The sequence below is a fragment of the Lissotriton helveticus genome, chromosome 3_2 (assembly GCF_964261635.1).
Source record: "Lissotriton helveticus chromosome 3_2, aLisHel1.1, whole genome shotgun sequence".
NCBI lineage: Eukaryota > Metazoa > Chordata > Amphibia > Caudata > Salamandridae > Lissotriton > Lissotriton helveticus.
In genome coordinates this window covers 36,829,530-36,853,580 of record NC_136062.1, presented here as the reverse complement: position 1 = coordinate 36,853,580, position 24,051 = coordinate 36,829,530, and the positions used below count along the sequence as shown (strand labels likewise).

Sequence of the window (24,051 nt, the reverse complement as noted above, 5' to 3'; positions counted from 1 at the left end):
TCCATACTGAAGTTCACCTCCAGTCTTGCGGGCAGGCCTATGAAGCAGCACACCCTAGACCCTGTCACTGAGGTCACAGGACAATTGAGAAGGGCCAGCTCTAGGGAAGTGCTACCGGTGTGACCGCACTGGGTGCTGACTTTGGGTGGAGGCATTATGTTTGCAAGAATTTTAAGGTTTTAAAAGCGCTTGCTGCCTCCTTCCTGGCCTCCAGCAATTTTCGGCATCAATAAAAATGTCATGATGACTCTGGTGTTTAATGTTCTTTCTAGAGAGAGATCGGAATTTTGTTTAGTGGAAGTTTTGACTCATGGAAAGGTAGCTCAGAGGGTTAATGTGCCTGCTGCAAAGAACATGTACCATGCAGATCACAAAGTGCACATAATGTAAATAGGTCAGTGGGCTACTGCTTTTGTCAGAGAGACCCCATTGTTACTTACAGTTAATAAGTTAAAATCCTAACATAGAACAGTGAGCTAATAACTGTCATGTAACAGCTACATATAAACTTCAAGGTATAAATTAGAGCATTATGTTTTTCCCCCAGTATTTGATTATCCTAAATGCATCTGAGAGAGAGTGTAGGTAAGGTGACTTGAGGGGCACTGTTAAAGGGTGGTAGTGGGAGAATCCATGGCGGAGGTGGTCATTGGAGGGTAATAACAAACATTAATGCACAGGGCACCACCAGTGCTAAGGCCAGCCCTGCCGTTGAGGGCAGTCTGCCTCACCCATAGGTACCTCCATTGGCCTTGTTTCAGAAGTACTTACTGCAACTCATCAGGGATCGGCAATGCAGGATTTGCACGCACACCAGACTAAGTTCGCAAACTTCACAGTGTCTCTGCTTCATGCAAAAGCACTTTTAACATGTGCTGCCTGCTTTGGGCCCACTGGAATCTTGAAGCAAAGGAGAACAAAATGATGCTGCAGTGTTGACTAAATTATGCATAAAAAAAAGGCTGCAGCATAATTCAGTATGTTTTCTGATATTTTATTATTTTTGACATTTGTACACATGCTCACAGTCTCTGGAAAGATTTTGCCTCATTAGTACCAGTGGAACATACAAATGTAGCAGTTAGAAAGGTGACCAGTTAACCTTTACAATAAGCCATCCACTCCGCAGCAACACAAGTCACATTTTTTATTACCTTTTGATACGTTTGAGCTTTAAACAATTTATTAGTTTAAATGGTTAGATCAAGCAGCAGATCTTGCATTATGAGGCAAATACGACAGAGCCATGATTATATAGAAAACATTTACAAACTAGAATATTTTGCCATTCATGTTTGAACTGCTGTTGTGGAAAAAGGGAGCGTGCTGATGACAGAAACTCCATGGCTCGGCGACAAATGGCTTGTGCTTCCACATTTTATCGTATTTGGGACAATCTGTGATTAGAAGTATATCACACTTTGTGAATGTATTTTAATGTCAATAACTCATTATAACCTTAAATAATCATGTGTATCCATTGGTTGATTAAAGTGGGCAGTGAAATGCTAAACAAATACAAAAAATGGGGATGTTTGCGCATTCTTGCCACACCTCTGCCCACTGATCCAATCCTTGGGTTATTTCCACCTTCTGATTCTCAGCTCACACCTCCCCTACTTTTTTCGGCCCACTTGGTAACCTGGTGCTCTTTAAGGTCATCATCTACTATTTACTGTCCTTTAAAAGTTGATACAATTGAATATGTAATGAAAAATGTGCTGTAAAATTCACCATTTTGGTCTGTTGTTTTCCAAAATTTTCTAGGGGGAGAACCCACCCATAACCCCCCGATTAGCGGTCGACTCGCACGCTGCGCGCGCTCGCTATGCGCCGGACGGGGGCTGGTCTGGCAAAAATTGCCAGGGCTGCTTTCAGTTCCCAGTCCAGCCCTGACAGCACCAAAGAACAGGGGCCGACATCCTTCATATATCACAGTGAACTCAAGGCCGGAATACCAAGGTGGAACCACCGGCCGACCCATGAATGAACAATCAAGTCAGCAGCTGACATACCTGCTCGGGATGGAGAGGCAGAGGGGTTAATGAAAGAACATGCAGACACCAAAAGACATCCCGAGAGATTACTGGGTACTATAGTGAAACAACTACAGAACCGGGAGATCGACACCATCTGTCATGAGCATCCGGAAAAGACCCACTATTGGAAAACATCACGTGCAGCAGTCAATTCAGGTGTATTTGCCCCACAAATGGCTGGAGTGACAAAATACCTGCACTGAGAAAGTGCTATGTCCCCAGTTAAGTGTACGCATGGCATCCTTAATACGATTCTAAATGCATAAACCCCTTTTTCTGTGCAGCAATGTGTAAATTAAAGAAACTTGGGCACAATCCACTAAACATCATTTGCAACCTCATGCTCACTCAGGAAGCTTCTAGAACATTCCTTTGAACTCGACATTTGTAGCCTTATACACATTCTAGAAGCTTATAGAACAGTCTCAAAGGTTCTAGCACCTTTCTTCAAAGTCTTGGCAGCGGTTTCGGATCCAAAATGTGGTTTGAGGCACGGCCTTGCAGCCAATCGCTGCTTGTTAATTAGACTCTGCTTGGAGAACCTTCCGTTTGTCTGTCAGCTTACCTGAAGATCCCAGTCAATAGCGGCCCCTCATCTTATGAGGTAATGGGCGGTGGGAGGGAGGAACACAAAGAAACATAGACAGAATTATGAATATATGAAATAGCCCTTACCGCTCCGATGGCCGCCACCTTGCTCCCGATCCTCGCCTACCGCACAGGAACTGCTGCACACTGGGACTTGGTTCGGCGCTCAAACATGAACTGGGAGCCTGTGTTGGTTCTCCACCTGGCTGTACGAAATAGCTCGGGTAGGAGAACGACATCTGGGGCTGGCCAAACGTCAAGAACACTTTAGTAATGCCCAACACTCCCCCTCTTCCCTGGTGCTGCAGCTGCAACTCAGTACGGATGGCCTCTCCCTTCCCTCAGCTCGCAGCTTGCAGGATGAAAAATAAGATGATAATAACATTATTTTCTTATCATTCTATTTCTGTCCTTTGTCTCTGCTGGCTTTCAGCAGGGGGCGACGCTCCGCTGCCTTAACGGAGTAGCCACCCCTGCACTCAGTCCAGTCTTGGTGGTCGACGTTGGTCAGCAAACAGTCTGAAGATTCTCCCAATCCGTGATAACACCGAACCTAGGTGGTACCTGCAAATGAAATGAGGAAGATTAGGACAATGATTCACTAAGCCAAGGTAAGTGTGACCTCACATTAGTAAAACAAAGACTTTTCTCAACAGTGCAGAGTGCAGAGACTTAGCCCCAAAAAATCTGAATCCTCTTTGATCAAGAAGTACATTGTGTCAAACCTTGAGACATTGTTGCAAATATTATTGCTGGCAACCTTAAAAGCCAAAGCTCATAGACATTGTTCAGAATATACCACAAAAGACTTGGAACATTGCTCCGGGATATTGGAATGGCTTTTATATGAAAGTGTGTTGATTCTGTTGTATACAGCTGCACGTCCAAGTACTAAGCCAAGTTCCCAGAGTGTATGTGAAATGCAACAGTATTCAACATATGTTTAGGGTTGAAATTTAAGATATGTAGCGTATTAAACCATACTGATAGTCTGTTTACTATTCTAGGCTTTAACACATAAGAAAGAGAGAGAGAGAGTTCAGCGTGAATGAATTGCTTCATCTGGGAAGACTGAGAAGCTGAGTGAAGGAACACGGTAGTTCTACAAATTATTTTTGTCTTTTTCTTAATGACATTCCCTACTTCTCCTCGCCGCTGTTTTGGAGAGGGCGTAGATTTTGCCCATTCTGGAAAGCTCAGTTGGGCATTGTTGGGTAAAGTTTTGTGCATCACTTCCCTTGGATCAGAGGATCACAAACTATTCAAACTATTAAAAAGCGTTGCGTCTATTCTGTGTTTGACACCGTCTCCTATGAGTGATCGACAGGAAAGGAACAATGACAACCAACAAGAATGGAGATGACCAGATAATAGGAAACGTATCATACTTTAGGTTCAAATCATACTTTAGGTTCAAATCTTTTGATTGGTGTTTAAATACAGTGCCCTTATCAGTTATATTGACCCTCAAAAACTCAAGAGGTCGCTCATCAACGTAAACATACCCAGTATAGCAATAGCTTGGCAAACATGACTTGTCCCACCCTACCCACACCCAACTCACTTCAGATCCTTTAACAGTTAATTGATAACCACAAACATCTTACTGTCTGGTTATTCAGTTAAGGCTGCATCCGATAATCTCAGGAGGCATAGATATTAAGGACATGTCAGTTCCTGGAAGTCTTGTGCCAGCAAAGACAGATAAAGGCGCCATAGGTCTCCGAAAGGAGGTGCACCGATTGGCAATTGTGATGGAAAGCTTTTCCATACCTAGGATGTACCATTGCCTATGAAGCCATCCAGTGTGGGTGGGACTTTACGAAGAGTGCCTGTGTAGCAGAATATTCTGGATTGCTGCATCCAATCCAAACCAATGTGCCTCTCACGCCTGGGCTTTAAGGGGAATGTTAAGGGGTTTAACAGCCCCAGGATTGTATAGGCAGGAAACCTGGGCAGTTAAGTTTTGAAGTGTAGATCTATATCATCAGTTACCTGTGCCCATTATGCTAGTAGCCATGAGCAATCCCACAATAGAAGGACCGGAGTCCCCTGGGCCCGGCACCCCTGCTAACAGTTGCCACTCAGAGTTGGATTGATCTTATGTAGGCGTGCAGGAGTATAGTACCAATACGTGACTACTTTAGTGAGTGTTTCGATGAGGGCCACGTTGCTGACTGTCTGGCTAGCTCCATAATATCTCTGTCACTGAGCTGTCTCCCCAGGTCCTTTTCCCATCTAGTTTGGTTGGCTTCATATATGTGTTTGTTACGTTTGATCAAAAGCGCATATATCTCGGAAGTAAGTCGGTTATCCGATAGTTTAGTGATGAGCCATTTCTCGTATTGAGTGAGGTGTCGCTGTGCATTAGCTGTATTGTGTGGGTGCAGTATCCAGTGTCATATTTGCATGCAGTGGAGGCGCTCAGTTTCTGGAAGGCTGTAATCTCAGTGCAATTGGGTAGAGGAGATCACTCCTTCCTCATTGAAAATGTGCGCCATTTAGCGGCAGTCTGACTGCTACCATAATGTGAAAGTCCCTGGTCCCGCTCATGTAACCGAAGTCTAGATTTTCCAGTAAAGGCATCAGAGGTGAGGGATAGGAGGTCATTTTACACCTGATCGAAGTCTGGTCCCATGCAGTCTTTGTCACCTGCATGATGAGGGATATGTAGAGATTCTGAGATCTATGCTTTTTCTTGAGAAACACAACATTCCAAAGTGACGTACCCACCACAGCTCTGTCCTGCAATAGCCAATGCTTTTCTGATTCGGTTTGGCTGTATTCCACCAGGTAGTGCAGTTGGGCCGCCTGGTAGTATAGTTGAAGATTGGGGATGCCCAAGCCCCCAGGCCTGGGGGAAGATAGATCAGGTCCCTCCTCATGCAGGGCTTCCCCCCAAGCTCGATGAATTGAAGGAGTTTGGCTGGGGCAGCAAGGAGAGGTGAAGTGCCTGTGCTTTCTCCACATTCACCTGGAAGCCAGAGGCTGCACCGAAATCCTCAATCTCCCTCAGGAAGGTTTGCAAAGCTATGACCGGCCTATTCAATGTTGCCAGCACATTGTCAGTAACCTTGGGCGAATTACTACGCTACACTTGTTTAGTTTGCGAAGTTTGCGCTACTTAGCACTACACGAATTGCACGTAGCACAGTGCAAACACAATGTCAACTTGGCAACTGCAAGCGAGCAAAATGACATCCCGGCGAGAGTTTTTCCTCGTTCGCGATCAGCAACATCAAGTTGCCGATCGTGAGCATGGAAAGTAAACCTCCCGGCGAGATTTTCAACGCAGGGAGGTCAGGTTTCTCATTGCGAGTAGTCGCATATGCTCGCGACCGCTTGCGATGAGAAACTACCAGTCCACGTTGAGAAAGCTGCCGCTTGAGTACAAATCTACTCGAGTGGCAGAAAACAAGAGCTTGCACTGTGCAAGATGCTGTTTGCAATGATTGCACAGTGCGGACAAGGATCCGGCACTGTGCAATCATCGCGAACAGCATTTACTACTGCACTACGCAGTTCACGTAATACTACGCGTAGCTCGCATGCTGCGAAGTGCACTTCACGTAGCTACACGTAGCGCTACTACGCGAACGACACCCAGGGTTAATTGTCAGCATAAAGGCTTATGGTATGTTGATCGTCCCGAAGTTCGCTCCGGTAATTTCAGGATTGTCCCGAACCCTCTGATCTAGGGACTCCATGTAGGGGGCAAACAGCAGGGGTAATAGGGCCCCCCTGCCACTTGAAAAGAGAGCCAAGTGCAGTGATTGATCCGCGCCGTTGCTCAGGCGAGTGGTAGCAGTTCAGGATCTGTGTCCTGAATTTCTCCCTGAGCCCATATTGTGTGAGAACCTGCTCCAGGAAGGGCCAACAGACCCAATGGAAGGCCTTTTTGGCCTCAATCACCAGGAGCATGAATTCCCCCAGTCTGCGTTCAGTATTCTCCAAGATGTGTAGTATCCGCTTGGTATTATTGCTCGTTTGTCTTCGGGGTATGAATCCTGGTTGGTCCGGGTCAATGATGGAAGGCATATATGGACTGAAGCTGTTGGCTAGGATGCCTGCGAATAATTTTAAATCCACGTTTAAAAGGGAAATAAGTCAGTATAAAATGTATTGCAATTTATCCTTGCCCGGCTTATGGATAAGGACAGTGGTCAGCATCGAGTCCGGAATCACTCTGGGGCAGCAAAGGAATTAAATAGCCACATTAGAATGGGCATGATGAGGGGGCAAAGGGTCTTATAGAATACCAATGAGTAGCCGTGCAGACCTGGAGATTTTGCGAGTTTCAGGCCAGAAATAGCTGATATAACTTCCTCTATAAGTATCTCACTTTCTAAGGACTGGTCTGGGATGAGAGGGGACGTGCGCGCTTCTTGGAGATATTGGGCGCCATCCGTGGAATCTAGGTGTTGGCCAGCATAAAGGTGTGTCCTATGTCCCTGTCCTCCGTAGCCAAGCCCCCCGGGTGTCTGTATAGAGAATACCCCTAGTCTCTGCCGCTGGACGTGTAATTTGTTCACCAAGACCCGGCCTCATTTGTTGCAGCAGATGTAGAAAGAATGTTGCAGGCAGAGGGCAGCATACTCTGCCCAGTCCATGTCAAGACCCACCCATTGGGAGCAAAGCACTGATGATTGATGCCACAACCTCGGGGCACCTGTGCTTTGGTGTATACGCTCAAGCTTTTCAACTTGCTTAGTGAGGGTCTCCTGCTTTTCTTTTTGAACTTTACGGTCAGGAGCTGTGATTGCAATGATTTTCCAAACTGTTTTGAGTACCTCCCACAGTATAGCGATGGAGATGTCAGGGTCCGTCATTGTGTGTAATGAACCCGGCGATGGCTTGTTGGATTTGCGCCACCACATCAGTGCATTGTAAAATAGTGTCTCACAATCTCCACAGATGGGTGGGGCACTCCAGTTGAGGGAGGAATAGCGAGAGTGTCACCGCGGTGTGATCAGAGAGCACCACTGTGCGTATTTCCATCTCTGTGGCAAGCGTTTGTATGTCTGTCATGCTCAGAAGCTAATTCAATCAAGCGTACGTTTTGTGTGCATTAGAAAAGGAGTTATCACGTGGATGTATGACGTTACAACGCATACTTTTACCACGACTACCATTACCACGCAATTTTTACAACGCAGGATCCATTACAACGCAGTACCATTACAACGCATGTATTTACAACGCTGGTACCTTTACAACGCATACAATTACATCGTAAGTATTGGTAAGTTTACATTTTTTTTTAATGTAAATTAATTAAAATTAATATAATTTAATTTAATTTAATTTAATTTTTTTATTTTTTATTTAATTAATTACATTTAATTTAATGTAATTACTTTATTTTAATGTAATTTAAATTTAATTGTATTTAATTTTTACCCTGTACCCCTTTACCCAAAAACCCAAAACTGACCCTTAATCTTAAAAATATCCCTTTACCCAAAAACCCAAAACTGACCCTAAACCCTAAAAATACCCCTTTACCCAAAAACCCAAAACTGACCCTAAACCCTAAAAATACCCCTTTACCCAAAAACCCAAAACTGACCCTGAACCCTAAAAATACCCCTTTACCCAAAAACCCAAAATTGACCCTGAACCCTAAAAATACCCCTTTACCCAAAAACTAAAAACTGACCCTGAACCCTAAAAATACCCCTTTACCCAAAAACTAAAAACTGACCCTGAACCCTAAAAATACCCCTTTACCCAAAAACTAAAAACTGACCCTGAACCCTAAAAATACCCCTTTACCCAAAAAACGAAAACTGACCCTAAACCCTAAAAATACCCCTTTACCCAAAAACCCCAAACTGACCCAGAACCCTAAAAATACCCCTTTACCCAAAAACCCAAAACTGACCCTGAACCCTAAAAATACCCCTTTACCCAAAAACCCAAAACTGACCCTGAACCCTAAAAATACCCCTTTACCCAAAAACCCCAAACTGACCCTGAACCCTAAAAATACCCCTTTACCCAAAAACCCCAAACTGACCCTAAACCCTAAAAATACCCCTTTACCCAAAAACCCCAAACTGACCCTAAACTTGCTTAGTGAGGGTCTCCTGCTTTTCTTTTTGAACTTTACGGTCAGGAGCTGTGATTGCAATGATTTTCCAAACTGTTTTGAGTACCTCCCACAGTATAGCGATGGAGATGTCAGGGTCCGTCATTGTGTGTAATGAACCCGGCGATGGCTTGTTGGATTTGCGCCACCACATCAGTGCATTGTAAAATAGTGTCTCACAATCTCCACAGATGGGTGGGGCACTCCAGTTGAGGGAGGAATAGCGAGAGTGTCACCGCGGTGTGATCAGAGAGCACCACTGTGCGTATTTCCATCTCTGTGGCAAGCGTTTGTATGTCTGTCATGCTCAGAAGCTAATTCAATCAAGCGTACGTTTTGTGTGCATTAGAAAAGGAGTTATCACGTGGATGTATGACGTTACAACGCATACTTTTACCACGACTACCATTACCACGCAATTTTTACAACGCAGGATCCATTACAACGCAGTACCATTACAACGCATGTATTTACAACGCTGGTACCTTTACAACGCATACAATTACATCTTAAGTATTGGTAAGTTTAAAATATTTTTTTAATGTAAATTAATTAAAATTAATATAATTTAATTTAATTTAATTTAATTTTTTTATTTTTTATTTAATTAATTACATTTAATTTAATGTAATTACTTTATTTTAATGTAATTTAAATTTAATTGTATTTAATTTTTACCCTGTACCCCTTTACCCAAAAACCCAAAACTGACCCTTAATCTTAAAAATATCCCTTTACCCAAAAACCCAAAACTGACCCTAAACCCTAAAAATACCCCTTTACCCAAAAACCCAAAACTGACCCTAAACCCTAAAAATACCCCTTTACCCAAAAACCCAAAACTGACCCTGAACCTTAAAAATACCCCTTTACCAAAAACCCAAAATTGACCCTGAACCCTAAAAATACCCCTTTACCCAAAAACTAAAAACTGACCCTGAACCCTAAAAATACCCCTTTACCCAAAAACTAAAAACTGACCCTGAACCCTAAAAATACCCCTTTACCCAAAAACTAAAAACTGACCCTGAACCCTAAAAATACCCCTTTACCCAAAAAACAAAAACTGACCCTAAACCCTAAAAATACCCCTTTACCCAAAAACCCAAAACTGACCCAGAACCCTAAAAATACCCCTTTACCCAAAAACCCAAAACTGACCCTGAACCCTAAAAATACCCCTTTACCCAAAAACCCAAAACTGACCCTGAACCCTAAAAATACCCCTTTACCCAAAAACCCAAAACTGACCCTGAACCCTAAAAATACCCCTTTACCCAAAAACCCAAAACTGACCCTAAACCCTAAAAATACCCCTTTACCCAAAAACCCAAAACTGACCCTAAACCCTAAAAATGCCCCTTTACCCAAAACCCAAAACTGACCCTAAACCCTAAAAATACCCCTTTACCCAAAAACCCAAACTTAAAATATTTTTAATAAAATTATATACTTACCAATACTTACGTTGTAATGGTATGCGTTGTAAAGGTACCTGCGTTGTAAATACATGCGTTGTAATGGTATTTCGTTGTAATGGATCTGCGTTGTAAAAAATGCGTGGTAATGGTAGGTCGTTGTAAAAGTTGCGTGGTAATGGTTGTATACCTAATCACGTGTATGTGGATGGAAAGCCCTTCATAGATCTCTGAGCCCAATGTCTTTCAGACACTCGTGTCCGTCCTCTGACAGTGACCCTGCCTGACTGAGTCTCTGCGCTGACCTATCTAGGATGTTATCAAACACCAGATTGAAGTCTTCCCCAACAGTACCCACCATTCAGTAGTAGACAGCGCCTCCGCTAGTGCGGTGTGTAAAAGGGCCTCCTGGCCTTTGTTTGGGGCATGGATAGAGCCCACCAGCAATGACTGGCCCCCTATTGTGAGGTGGAAAGTGAGACATCTGTACCTAATTTCAACTCCTTTTTATCATACCTTTCCCCTAAAGGAGCCTGCCATCACTATGGCTCCCCCTCTGTCTTCGTGGAGGTAGAGAAAAAAAACTTGTGGCCTGTGACTTTAGGCGGAGACAGTCCTTTGAGGGCAGGTGAGTCTCCTGAAGAAGGCATATGTCCCCCCAGAGTTTTCTAGATAGGGACAGTACTGCCCTGCATTTTATGGGGTTATTAATTCCTCTCACATTGAATGTGAGGAATTTAAATGGCTTAGTCTGCATTGGGTTTGACCAGGCAGGCATATGCTATGGGATGCGGCTGTCTGCAGAGTCCAAGGGAATCACCATACACTATCGAGATCTCCATGAGAACCCTGTGTGTAAATCATTGTGTCATCTGTGTGAGTGATTGTAAACCCCAATAACGAAAGGTTAAGAAGAGTAAAAGAGTAGAACTGGAGAATTGGAGCATCAACTTATGTTTAGTCCCACATTCTTGCAAGTCTATGAGTGTGACCATATGGGGTCCATATTGTGGCCCAAACATTCCAACCACCCCCACTCACCACCTAACCCAACAGCTATACTTAGATCTGCTACTTGACTGGTCCTTTCATGTGTCTTCTGTCATGGTGAGCACTGCAGGAATTGCCTCAAATGCCACCTATGTGATCTCTTAAGGGTCCGGGCGCCTCCCCCTACCTTGCTCCTTGTTTCCGCCATTGTGATTTGCATTCCTTAGGAAAGGGGGAGGAAGGGGCCAATGCTTTCCCCTCAGTGGGCAAGTCCAATCCCAGGATCTGGCATGTCTGTTAACGATCGTTGGTGGAGAGACTCCCCTTCCCATCAAGACATGATACGGAAGGGATGACCCCATAAGAAGGGTATGCCTTTGTCTTGCAGGAACGTGGTGACAGGCCTGAACTACCCCGACTTCTGCAATGTGATAGCTGCTAGATCTTGATAACATTTTGGAGCCTGGTCTCTGAAAGAGAGTGGATGCTTATCCCGGGATTTGTGTAGGCTGTCCTCTTTGGCCTGATAGTTGTGTGCACACAACAAGATGTCAGCCGGGAAGACTGCATTTGAACAAGGCCTGCCAACTCCGGGTGCTCAGTCATTCTTTATGGCAGTTTCAGGTGGACTCACAAGATATGGGAAAAGAAATTCCGGACGTAGCCAAAGATGTTCTCTCTCTCCATTTTGGCCCTGGGGCCTCGTATGTGGATGTTGTTCTGGCGGGACCTGTTTTCTAGATCTTCCATGAGGGCCTGTAAATCTGCATGTTGCTCATGGAGGCAGATAACAGCCTGCTGAAGAGATTCAAGTTCCCCCTCCCTACTGTCTCCCTGCTCCTCCAATGCCTCGACGTAATCCCCCAGGGAGTCCACATCCTTTCTGACTTCCTTAAAATCCTGGGAAAGATCCCTTTTGACTGCCTGTAGGTCATCTCTAAACAAACTTTATTCAGTTTTCCTTTACCAATCGCATGAACTCCCATATTACTTTTACATATTACATTCAGGTGTACAGTGTTGTACCTATTAAGGATATATTATGTCATATTCGCAACCCGGGCTACTCCGTCCAGGTCTTCATCTCCAGCTTCTTCAGTATTCTTGTACACAAAGTACATTTGTCTAAGCCGTTACAACCTTTAACTCTATCCCGGACGTCAAGTCCATGCTGCTCTAAGATTTTTCATATTCTGACTCCTCCCCTCACCTAATAAGGCAACTAGAAACAACAACTCCCTCCATTCCTCCCCCCTACCCTCAGACATGTCGCTCTTACCCATATCTCTCATGTCGCCCATCATGCAGTCCTACCACCCTATTAAAATCCCTATGTCAGTAATCAGGGTTCCATCTAGGGGGATACTCTCACATCAATCGCCTCACCCATGATCCGTCCCATCTACACAACAGAGGCAATGATCCAGAGCTGGAGGATGAGTCCCCCACCATCAGAGGGTCAGTCGTCATCATCAGTCGGGCTCTTAAGTAGGTCCACCATCGCTACCCAGGCCCGATACGTTTCCAGCAATTTATCATTGTTGATTCTCCGGGCCATTTGTAGTCGGAAAATCCCCTCACAATCCGCCCACTTTATAAATTCCCGCAGCCATCGCGCTCTATTAGGGGTAGTGACCGCTTTCCAATGACTAGTAATCTCTCTTTTAGCTAGGACTAATCCTAAATCTATGAATTTACTGGTGATATTGTTACGGACAGTGTGGGGAAACCAGTGTAGCAGTCAAACACCTAGAGTCAGCTGCAGACCCCTATCTGTCACCTCCTTTAGTCTGGTCAGGACCTCCCCCAAAACCTGTGTAACAGTGGACATTCCCAGAGCATGTGTACAAATGCAGCATTTTCCAGTTTGCACCACGGACAGGCTGTGTGGGATCTGAAAAACTCATTAATATTGAGAGGAGTGAGGTACGCCCGATGGAACACATAAAATTGTATTAGCTGGAATCTCACGTACCGGGAGCATTTCCACGCCCGTTCCATCAACATCTCCCATGGCTTTTCCTCCATAGGTGTCCCCAGATCCGCCTCCCATTTAATACGCAGCCCCTCTAAAAGAGTTCTAGACCCCTGTGTAATTCTCCTATACAGACAGGTAACCGCCTTGATCTTCCCCGCTGAAGTTACCACATACTGACAGGGGAGGAAGGTCTGTGGCTCCTCCATTCCTTTCTTCCAGTGTTTACGAATGGCTGCCATCAAGGCCGCATGCAAGAGAAAGTCTTGGGCGGGCATTTCATATCTTTCCATGACTTCTTGAAATGGTATGAGGACACCATCCTTATAGAGATCCCCAACATTGGAGATCCCCAGGTCTTCCCAGCCCGGCAACCCCTGCCAAACCCCTCCATGCGGTAACGCCTCACAGAGCCATACTGGAATTTCAGGCATGTACGAGGGACCCACCTTAATTCTCTTATTGGCTCTATTCCAGCATTGTCACACAACCCACAGATCCCTCGGCACCTCTCTATCGTGTAACAGCAGCTGGAGAAGAGTATGAGCGAGTTGGCGAAGGCCCAGGTCCATACCCCTAAGGTCCGTCTCTACCCTCATCCTCCCCGTCATCCACTGCGTGAACCATTGAAATTGGGCCGCATGGTAATATGCCTTAAATTCAGGGGCTGCAAACCCTCTCTCTTGTCCAGGGCACATCATAGTATTCAGCACCACTCTGCGCCTCCCTGAACACCACAGAAAACTCGTAACCATAGTATTTAGTTGGAAAAAATATTTTCCAGGTACCCAAAGTGGTAGCCTTCCAAAATAGTAAAGTAGAAGAGGCAGGGTTATCATCTTTAGCAACGCCACTCTCCCCGCTACTGATAAAGGCAGAGTACCCCCCCCAAATTAAAATTACTCCTGGCAGCTCTCAATGCATGCCCTATGTTGCCCTCCAATAAGTCAGCAGGCTCATGATAAGTTCTGACTCCTAAATAAGGCAAGCTGCTGCTTTCCCACCCCACATCTAGCCCCTTAGGTGGTTCAGCTCTACCCCCTCGTACCGGAAATAGACACGTCTTATTCCAGGTAACTTTGAGCCCCACCACTTACCCCAGTCTAGCCAGCAAATCTCGGGCACCCTGCAGCTCTTCAGCAGAATTGGCGAGGAACATTAAAAGATCGTCGGTATATAGAACAATGTAGTGTGCCTGACCCATCCCATCCAAGCCCCTGTAGTATCTCCCCAACCGTGCATGGACAGCTAGTGGTTCTATTGCCCGGGCGAACAGGAGGGTAGACAGTGGGCAGCCCTGTCTCGTCCCCCTACCCACACTGCAGGCTTTGGAAATCACCCCCCCGTTCTGACCCTGGCAGTCGAGCAGTTATACAGAATCTTCATCCAGACCACAATCCCTCGCCCATACCAAATGCCCTCAGGACCGTGAACAGATATGGCCACTCCAATCTATCGAAGGCCTTTTCAATGTCAATCGATAGTATGCACGCCTCTCCCCCTCACCCGCCATCCTGTGTACCAGTTGGCACAGCCTTTGTATGTTCAGGCAGTATTCCAGGAAGGAATAAACCCGGCCTGGTCCCATGCACAAGAGTCGTCATATGTTCCATCAGTCGGCTGGCCAAAACACTGCTCAAAATCTTATAGTCAAGATTAAGCATCGCAAGAGGGCGATAGGCTGTGCGGTCCCACGCTGGTTTGTCCAGCTTGAGGAGGGGTATAATTACTGCTTCCCTTGTTGAGCTTGTAGGTAGCCATCTTGCTTTGATCGATTATATAGGGTTAACAACTGGGGTCCAGCAGGTCCACATACGTGACATAAAACACAGAAGGTAGCCCATCAGTGCCCGAAGTTTTGTTCTTAGCCATACGTTTTATGGCTCCCCTGATCTCACCCAGCTCCACTGGCCGACCCAAGCTCTCTGCATTCTCCGCCTCAATCTGTGGCAGTTCAATGTCCATGAAACCACCTTCCTCCAGAACCCTGGGATCTAGCCGACTGTGATAAAGTGTAGTGTAGTATTCCAGAAACTGCGTGTTGATAGCCTGATGTTCGGCTATTTACCACCCTCACTGTGTAGCTCTAAAATCAGTGTCCCTCTGTGCGCTGGGTTTGCCAGCCAAGCCAAGAGTGCCCCAGATTTATTCCTCTCAGCTTGCGCCCATGGCACATATGCCCTGTAATCGAAACACCTCAGCCTCTCTACTTGTGCGGTCATCCCTTCTTCGCCACCAAAGTTCCTCTTGTTTATCCTCCCGACCAGGTCTGTCCTTTTCTATCTCCCTGAGCCATTGTTCCGCCTGTTGTACATCATTCAATAAGGTTTTATGAACTCGCACTGCTTCCCCAATACAGCGCCCTTGTATCACTACTTTGAATGCATCCCACTCATTATGTAGGTTAATGGATGTGTTGGTGTTGTGTTAAAAGTATTCCTCAATAGCATGACCTATGGTGGTTCGGAAGACCGGGTCTTCCAGTGTTTCCGGGCAAAGACACCAGCTAGGGATCACAGGTCTAATTCAAACCCAATTCAAGGACACCAGCAATGGGTTGTGATCAGAGGTCATCCTAGCTAAATACTCACTCAACGTGACCTTCATATGCACATCAGGGAAGCAGAGTATAGCATCCAACCGGACGTGCAGCTCATGTATAGCTGAAAAATAAGAGTATTCCCATTCTCCTCAGTGATAGGTCCGCCAAGTGTCTGTCAGTCCCCAGTGCCGTTGCCAGTCCCATCGGGCTTCTACAATCCTATGAGTGGGAGCGTCAGGGAGTGGAGGGTGAGAGTGGTTCAGGTCTATGTCAGTAATGCAATTGAAATCTCCCCCCCAGAAGTATAGGGCCCGTCAACACCATTGCCTATTTCTGAGATAACTGTGCAAACAAAGCAGGTTGCTCAATATTAGGGGCATATATGCTTCCTACCGTAATGTCCCGGCCATCAAGCCGCCCTGTTACTACTGTGAATTGGTCTTCGGTATCGACCAGCTGCCTAACACATTGGAATGGCACCCTTGCTCGCACCCATACCAAGGTCCCTCTTGCAAAGGCCGAATATGTGGTGTGAAACACCTGCCCCCTCCTAGACGCTGTGACGCCGCCCCTTCTGACTTCGTCAAGTGGGTTTCTTGCAGCAGTGCAATTTGCACCCCTCTCTGCACTAGGTAGGCATGAATTTTGTGCCGCCGACTCATAGTGTTCATCCTCCTACATTCCAAGACATAACTTTGATTCCAACGGAGGTACCCATGGCTCCAAATCTAGATCCTGACCCCAGATGAACCCCTTAGCGACATGTCTGACCCCCCCATCCGCCCGTAACTTCAAACTTTACCCAACTCCCAATCCCCAGGACAGGTACACAAGAACAGGCCACCAACTCAAACTAAGATATTCATACAAAGAACCAGAAAAAGAAGGTGGCGTATGACTCGCATCCGATGCCCCCAGAGCCCCTCCTGGCCCCCCCCATTAAAACTAAGTCATCCATACGGGCCCCGTAATTGATGTAGATTCTCCCTTCAGTCCTCCACAGTGCATCAGCTGGGTCTCTAGGTCCAGGAGTCGCAGCCGACATCCTACCATCTTTTCCGCATACCCTCTGCAGTTCAATCATCCAATCATTCCATCTGCTGTCTGCGGAGTAACGTCCGGAAGTTCAGTAACAAAGAGCCCCTGGGCACTACTCGATCTCGAGTTCTTCGCCCCGCTTCTCTCGTTGTCCGTGTCATTGCTAGTCGGGCTGACTGCGCCCTGGCTAATGGCCACCACTGCTAGGACTGCTCTGTCTCGCTCCTGGCGTCAATCAGTTGGAGCGATGGGCCTCTGTAATGGCGATGTGATGGACAGTCGTACTCGGGGAGAGGTCGCTTGTGGCGAGCGTGTGCCAGTGCTGCTTCGGGTTTCCAACCAGTTCCAAGAAGCCTGCGGGGTGAGAAAGAAGTGTGTTTCCGCATCTGCAGTTACCCTAAGGCGGGCCGGGAACAGCATGGCATAGGGGAGACGGAGCAACTTTCATTTAACAGCCAGGAAGGAGGTTCTTTGGCGCTGTACTTCCCAAGTATAGTCTGGGAATATCATCACCTTGCTGTTCCCAATCTGTAGATTCTGTTGCTCCCGGGCTCTCTGCAGTATGAAGTCGCGGTCTCGATCATGCAGCAGTCTCACCACCATTTGGCGGGGCAGGCCCCAGGTTTAGGTGGGCGAGCCGGGACCCTGTGTGCATGTTCCAGCGCATAGAAAGGGAATAGACCCTCCGGTGCCACCTCCGTTTTCAGCCAGGTTTCTAGGTACTGGACCGCATCAGCTCCCTCCTTTTGCTCCGGAACTCCCACGATGCGGAGGTTATTCCTCTTGAGCGCCCTTCGCTGTCCTCAGCCCTCATCTCCAGCACCTTGACCCTATCCATCACTTCTTTCAGGGAGTCTTGTAGGGTGGCGACCGTGTCCGGTATGTCTTTCATGTTAGTCTCATTGATCGCTACCCTCTCCTTAAGTTTTCGGTGGTCATATTTCAATAGGGTGAGATCCGACCCAATGGCATCCATCCTCACCTCAAGCGCCTCTCGCGAAGATATTATGGCCTGCATGATATCCCCCAAGGAGGGGTTCCCGGGTCGCCCAGGCCCTCGCCCCCCAACAGCTGTTCCATCATCATCAGTGTGCTGTTCCGACTCGTCCATCCGCAGGACCTCAAATCCCTTTTTCCTGGACACTCTGCCCAGCTTGCGGTCCGTTGGCAGTAGTAGTAAGATATGTAAAGGAGTACCTTAGGCCCCACTCTCACCAGTCAATTTGAGTTGCAGCCACTCTCCAGCAGGTGCAGTGCAGCCAAAACTTTTTCAGAAGTCTACAGGTCAGATGGTCCCAACCCGTGTGTTCCCCAGAGAATTGTCCCACGTGCCTCAGGTATGTGGGGGGTGGTCCATCCAGGAGCAAAGGGCTCCACCCCTGTAGAGGATTGAGAATTAGGCTGGACTGCTGTGTTCTCTCAGAGGCGCTCTTCTTCACCCAGTGCTGTATTCAGCCCTCCTTGCCTGCTGCGTTGGTGCGTAGTACGCCCAGCTCCAGTACTAGATTGTGCACATGCTTCTAGGGGGGATGTTTTTCAGGCCCCTCTCAGCAGATAGGCCCCGCTCTCAGTGCTCCCGAGCACATGGCATCCATGTTGGTAGCAGCGCTGTCAGCAAAGCTGGATCCCACAGGCAATGACCGCTCCACTCCCTCACAAAGCCCTGTGTCAAGTTGCGGACTATGAAGGCCGCCCAGCGCCCACAAGCACCCACCTCCCACGCGGAGCTCACTGGGCGTTTTCTGGGTATAGGTTGCTCTACTCGTCGAGTTGTGGGCCTCCAAACCTCTCGGTTTTAAGCTACCTCTGTCACTAAGACTCACGGCCTGCTCCGATGCCCCATTGCCCAGGGGATATCCTCCAGTCGTAGTCCTGTATAGCTAGATCCCCAGGGCACTTTACCTCTGTCAGTGTCTCCACTTCGCTCTCAGGACCCCCGAGCCGCCTTTTCCAAGTCGGACGTCTTCTATGCATTCGGGCTCACGCAGGAACAATAGCAAACCTGCAATGGTCTTGTGCAGTGGGATTAGCTCAGCAGTTAACGGCTCCCCCACAGCGCCCCCAGAGCCCCCTGCATCGCCACTCCAACACCAGGTGTCCCTTTCCGGGCTTGTGCAGGGCGCGCTGCAGCACTCTTTTCAATTTGGCTATGTTGCTTATGGGTAGTTCATTAGGGTGGCATATAATAGTTTTGTGCAGGGGGTTACGCTCGGCCGCTACTAGCACCTCCACGGCACCTTTGAAGTGCCCCGCACCGCCATTTTCGGGTCAGGCGTCTTCCTCTGGGCCTTTGCAGAGCGCGCTTCAACCCTCACCTTGGTTCTGCGATGTCACCCGATCGTCTCACCAGCGGGTTCCTGTCCCCGCTCAGCCTTCAAGCTCCGGTCCGCTGCTCAGAGGTTGCCTCAGGTGCAGGAGTCGTTATTATCGGCGGGAGCGTCTACTGCCTGGCACGGTCGCCATTTTGTTCTCGACCGAGTCGGACAGTGCTCAGAAGATAAACGTGCTGTTTTCTCTGCTTTTTCGCCACTCTAACTTCTTGGAAGGGCAGCTAGGGCATCACCAGGCATTCCACCATGTATTGCAGTACTGGGGGTCCCTGCAGCTTATCAGGATCACTTGCGGTACAGGGATGCCACGGAGGAGCTCTGAGGTCTGCTACTCCCTACATTGTCACCAAGCCACGCCCCTCCTGCAGGTCGTCTCTAAGAAATATAAAGAGTGATTCCAGGAAGGAGGGTGTCAATGACTCTTCCACCTTGTCTTCATTTTGTCTCCGTGTGGGGTTCGACGCAGGGGGCAGTCGCCTGATGCGCTCTCCATTGGGCAAGGGAGCATCTCCTTCAGAGTGCGATCCTTCTTGTTGCGGCCGGATGCCATTGCCCACAGCAGTCGGTGTCAGTCCCTCCTGAGGTCACCCTGTTGTAAGTGTGGACAAGCTCGATGCCTCCCGACAGGCCTAGTGCCAGAGCAGCTAGGAGGAGGAGAGGCGGGTCCCAGTCGGTCTCCCCTTCATGTACACCCTGCAGGGAGGAGTCTGCCTCTCAATCCAGTGACCAAATAGGGGCAAACCCCCTGTGCTTGTCTCAGCGGCTGACGGCCCACTGTGGTGCTCCTGCCTCACCGGCTCTAAACAGAACCTCCCCTTTGGCGCTGCTCAGTTGGCCCCGAGGACTTCTGCACCCACAACACTGGATATACCAGCGTCTGAGTCACTGGCGATTGCAGTGACCATTGCTCTGCATTCTGACTGGTGGATTGTGCCACCCCTGTCTGTTCTAGCAGGAGGGGAGCGCCGATCCACCTTCTCCCGGCCTGCTGCCATCCCTAAGGCACTTTCCTCACCTCCTTCAGGCTTCAGGACTCCACTCGCAGGGACTTGGGTGGATGGCTTCATCAGCATTCAGGCCCGCTGGGTCAGGAACATTTCAGTCATCCTCCGTAGCGCTCCGTAGCGTGCTGGTATATGCCGCTGCACCGCCCCTCACAGTACAGTCAGAAGGCCTCTTCCAATCTGGGAGACCTCAATCAGACATGGGGGCCCGAGTTAGCTCTCCTGGGCCCTCCGCTCTCCCCCAGCCCCCTTCTCACAGTCTACTAGGGCCAGGGATGAACTTTCCTTGGCCTCTCCATCTTCCAGCCAGGACACACGGCCCCAGACCCTCACCCTCAGTGTCTCAGTCTGGCGTCTACACTCACAGCTGATCTGCCAGATTGGGGCCTGGCTCCTCGGCTCACATGGGGAAGTGCTCCTCTGTTGCACTTGTGGTCGGTGAGTGTCTCCCTGAGACTCTCCCTAGGTTCCTCTTCTTTAGGTCCGATCCCAGGCTGTGCAGATAGTTGGCTTTGTGCAATGCCCGCTGTCCTGGGCACTCTCCCACCGATATATCCTGCAGCCTTTACGGACGGGGTAGGTCTCATGCTCCAATGGGGGGGGGGGCAGCCGCATATCGAGAGCCCATCCATCCTAAGGCGGCCGTATGCACACCCTGCTCTAGGCATTAAAAGCAACTTCACCAACAATTTGATGGAGACCATTGGACCTCATGTTTTAGTGGTGACAACTTTATTCTAATTGGTGATTTTAATTTTCATGCTGAACTCTTAACGGACACAATCACCTGTCTATTGATCTCCAGTCTCAATACCCTGGGTCTAGGTCAATTGGTAACAGGGCCCACCCATTCAGCAGGTCATACCCTTGTCCTCCTGTTCACCAACACCCCTCATATCAAAGTGGAACCCCCATCCCAATTCTCTGGTCAGACCATCACTTATTAAAATTCTCATTACAGTGTGTCCCCACCCACAGTAATGTCCGCAGATAACAGAAATGGAGCAGACCCTGTAAGAAAGTAAGCATAGCTACCTTTTCTTCCCACTTCAGTTCCCCATCCTCTATCAACACCGACAACATAACTCTTGCAGTTGAAACCTATGAGAAGGCAATCACCCAGGCCCTCGATGCTATCGCCCCCTTGATCAAAGCCAAACACAAGCACAAAATGTCTCCTTGGTTCAGTGAAGCCTTAAAATCTGACAAACTGGTGAGTAGAAAGGCCGAACGGAAATGGAGGATTTCAAAAAGCACAGAGGATAAGCAGGCACACACATCTGTCAACAGGCACTACCTAGACAATTTTAAAACAGCTAAAAAAATCACTTCTGTGACAGATTAAATAAGGCAGCCAATTCACACAAAGAACTTCATAAAATATTAAAAGAATATACAAGCCCTGCTTCATGCCAGTCTCAATACCCTGCTTCTGAGAATTGGGTGGACACACTGTCCACTTTCTTTGAGGAAAATATCAACACTATCCACAGCTCCTTTCTTAAACAAATATGTGAACATCATGACCAATGGTCCGATTGTGATCACATACCCACCTCAATGTCTCTAAATGAATTTACCATATTCACACAAGATGATGATAGCACGGCCCTCTCCAAGGTCAAATCAGGCTCCCAACCAAACCAGTCCCAACCCACATTTTGTTCATTATCGGACCAGCTTTATTGGAAAGCCTTACTGACCTTTTCAATCTATCCCTAAGTCACGCTACGGTTCCCACAAAATGGAAAGCAGCTATGGTCGAGTCTCTTTTAAAAAAAACTACCTCAGACCCTAAGGAACCCAATAACTATTGGCCCATTTCTCTTCTCCATTTTTTTGGGAAAGTCCTTGAGTCCCTAATCCATAAGCAACTCTCAACCTTTATAGAGACCAACAAATTGTCGGACCCCTCCAAATTAGGTTTCCGGATGGCCCACAGCACGGAAACCTCGCTAATAGAGGTAGTCAATAACATCAGACTCACCTTGGACACTCAGCCATGCTGGTTCTGCTTGATCTGTCGGCCGTTTTTTACACCATCTCCCACAGGACTCTAGTGAATCGATTGGGGGAGGTGGGAGTCAGGGGAACCAACTTAAACTTGCTCAGAAGTTACTTAACTGACCGTTCATTGACAGTTTATAATGGTACCTTCGCCTCTCGCAGCCAACTGATTGATAAAGGCGTCCCCCAGGGTTCCATCCTAAGTCCTATGCTCTTCAACTTATATGTGGCTCCCCTAGCCAGAGTGATTAGACCTCACGGTTTCTATACCGTGTCGTATGCAGGCGACACTCAACTTCTGATCACCCTTGGCCCAGATTTAACGGACACCAATCTCCAATTCATAAAGTGCATGCCCGACATCAATGCCTGAATGCTAACAAATCGTTTGCAGCTCAATGCCAGTAAGATGGAGATCATCCTTTTTGGGAAAGCCCACACTCTATGGTCCAGTGACTGGTGGCCTGTCAATCTCTGCCCTGTACCTCTCCCAAACTGGTAGTCCGTAACCTTGGAGTGCAGATCGACAGAAACCTGTCCATGAAAGACCATGTTAATCATGTCACGGGCATCTGCTATGGTCCAATGCATAGTCTTCGGAAGATCTTCCAATGGATCCCAGCTGCATCTAGGATGCCGCTGGTCCAAGGCCTAATTATCAATTGGCTCGACTACGGAAACGCCCTGATGGCTTCCATTAATGAAGAGCTCCTCACCAAACTGCAAGTGTTACAGAACACTGCCGCCAGACTTGTATTAAATCTACCTTCATGGTCTCCGTCAGCTCCAAGTTTGAGAGCTCTCCATTGGCTCCCCATCAGAAAACGTATCCATTTTAAGATCAACTGTCTTTTCCACAAAACCATTCATGGGAACGGGCCATGCTATCTTGCCAAAAAGCTTATCTGGTACCAACCCACCAGAACCCTTAGGTCCTCAACCAAACACCTCCTTACCCCCTTTAAGAATCGCACCGCCAGGAATGGCAGAAGATAATTTTCTTACCTTGCCCCCACTCTGTGGAATTCACACCCACCACACCTACGTATGGAAACCGACCATAGACAGTTTCGGAGAAATCTAAAAACATGGCTTTTCTGATCCCCTATCTTCTTGCCAGTGTTGTCTCCTTCCATCTCCAAGGTTTTTCTTGGCCAGCGCTCTGAGACCCACGGGTGATATATGCGCTTAGTAAAATCCCATGACAATGACTATTATTAACTAGCGCTGCCTGCTCCTTGCAGCAGACAAGACCTCTCAAGCCACCCACTGCCTTACTTCAGTCTGCTGCCAGCTCCCACCAATGTGTCTGAGGGCAAGTATCGATACTGTGGCCTGCAGGGTGTGGGGGTGGAATGAGCTATGCTGGCAGACTCGACTGAGCTGCCTCTTCACACCTTCAGTACCGATCCTTGGACACTGCTCTCTTCCTATTACAATTGATGCTATCACCTGCAATTGGCTGCAGCTGACATCCATGGGGGCTATGTATCCAGAAGGCACCTTACATTGCCCCACAACAGGCCCTGCAGGGTCCTGGAGTTGCCCTACTGGACATGTTTACCTACTATCAGCTGCGAGCCACCACCCGGCTGATTCATGAATATTTTTCTGCTCCCCATGATTCAGGTACTTAAATTGACTCTTGCCCTTCCGTGCGCAAACTGGTCCAAGGCTTTATGCTAGAATGCAGAAACTGCGCTGGTGCGGATTCTTTAGTGGTCGGCAGGCATGGGTTGCAGACCTTGGGATACCCTTTACTGACTATCAGTGGAAGTATTGCACTCAACCTCGGGCTCTTTCTGCCAACTATAGGATGCGCTTAGTGCATTTCAAATAGCTGCATAGGCTATACTGTACCCCGGAAATGATGCATAGGATGGGCCTGATTGAGGAGGCACGATGTGTGCGCTGCACTGTGCCGACTTTTGGTACTTAGTGTGGGACTGCCCTGGTGTGCAGCGCTTCTGGCACACTTTATTTGACGCTATTGATGTAATCACTGGGTATACTCTGAGCTCTCACAGTG

The 24,051-nt window shown here is 47.8% G+C and overlaps 1 protein-coding gene across 3 annotated transcripts in view; it reads right to left on the bottom strand.

Annotated features, from left to right (window-relative positions):
* The window catches only part of ATP8B4 (ATPase phospholipid transporting 8B4 (putative)), a 4,589,528-nt gene that overhangs the window by 79,377 nt on the left and 4,486,100 nt on the right, over positions 1 to 24,051 (bottom strand). For all 3 annotated transcript variants that reach the window (XR_013609828.1, XR_013609825.1, XR_013609826.1), the window contains one exon: positions 2,715 to 3,191. The gene's annotated coding sequence lies outside the window, so the exon portion shown is untranslated. The remainder of the gene's footprint in view (positions 1 to 2,714; positions 3,192 to 24,051) is intronic.